Source organism: Triticum dicoccoides, chromosome 5A, assembly GCF_002162155.2.
Source record: "Triticum dicoccoides isolate Atlit2015 ecotype Zavitan chromosome 5A, WEW_v2.0, whole genome shotgun sequence".
NCBI lineage: Eukaryota > Viridiplantae > Streptophyta > Magnoliopsida > Poales > Poaceae > Triticum > Triticum dicoccoides.
This window is the reverse complement of record NC_041388.1, coordinates 67,406,362-67,407,647: the sequence shown is the minus strand read 5'-3', so window position 1 is coordinate 67,407,647 and position 1,286 is coordinate 67,406,362. Positions and strand designations below refer to the sequence as shown.

Below are 1,286 nucleotides of genomic sequence, written 5' to 3'. Positions count from 1 at the left end.
CTCCACCACGCCGCACTAGGGTGGGCGGCGCAAGGCGGATTTCACCTTCCCTTCGCCTTCTGACCCAACAACCTCCTCCCTTTTCCTTTCTTCCCTTGATGTCACACATTCATTTCCTTCTCCCACCCTATTTGTCGTCTTCCCCTACCCTGGCCGCCTACTTTTTGCCCGCTCTCACATCTCTCTTGCGGCCTCTCATCTCTTTATCCTCCCTGTGGGCGTCGTCTATCTCAAGACACCAGGGGTCCGCCCGTCTCTCCAGTAGTTGACCTTTTGCCCCAGTTCTTCTTGGTGATCCATCCATCTGCAGATCTGACGCTCTTTCTTCCGAGGGTTCCCCCACGCCGACTCCAAAGGTTTGGTGGACGGTTTATAATTTTGTGCTTTTATGTTGTTCTACGATGGAGCTTAGTTATTAGATTATGTCGATGTTCTTATTTAATCTCATGCCCAAGCTCTGATCTTTGTTGTTTTTTATTTTCTTATTGTTGAGTCAATCTGAATTGGCCTCTATTCCTGTTATAAGGCCTCTATTCGTTTCAGAAGCTTTGCTTCTGTTTGGGCATGACGAACTTTGGTAGTGTTTGGACTTCCACTCTTATATTATGATCAAATTGATCAAGTGAAAAGCATAAATCCAGTTGATTTTGAGACCACCTTCTAATCGCAAGAATATCTCCTCTATCTAATCATGTTGTCCCTTTCACCACTAATGTTGAAACATGGAATCACCAAGTTGTTCTATTAGAAAAATACACATATAGTACTTAGGAACGCCCATTGATGTGAAAATACTCAATGGGGCCACGTCGAAGAGAAGATTGATAAGAAATGGTATGGTGGAAAGGAAATGTTCGATCTACTAGTGATAGAGTGCCCCTAACTAACTCATGCCTAAATAATATACATTCCTTCCCGGAAGCCCCAAAAGGTGTACTGGACAACATTTGGAAGGAAATGGAACACAAAAGGAAATACCATATAGTTAATTGGCTTGTCGTTTGCTTGTCAAAAGATCATGGTGGCTTAGGGGTGTTGCATCTTCAAGTAATGAATCCCTCTCAAGATCAATGTTTTCTTTGTGGTTAATGCTTAGGAATAACATCTTAACCACATATAACCCGATCAAGAGAGGGCGGGGTGAAAATGAAAATTGTCATTTATGTTGCCAAACAAAGACAATACATCACTTGTTGTTTGGTTGTCTTGGCGAAACTAACTTGGAAAGTGACAAATTGTGCTCTAGGCATCACCAGAAATGCCTGATTTATTGATGGGATGGTGTG

At 42.8% G+C, this 1,286-nt stretch overlaps 1 protein-coding gene across 1 annotated transcript in view; it reads left to right on the top strand.

Moving 5' to 3' along the window:
* The first annotated feature begins 238 nt into the window (after positions 1–238).
* LOC119299354 (protein DA1-related 1-like) overlaps positions 239–1,286 on the top strand; it is an 8,326-nt gene continuing 7,278 nt past the window's right edge. Inside the window, exon 1 of the mRNA XM_037576589.1 lies at positions 239–356. The gene's annotated coding sequence lies outside the window, so the exon portion shown is untranslated. The remainder of the gene's footprint in view (positions 357–1,286) is intronic.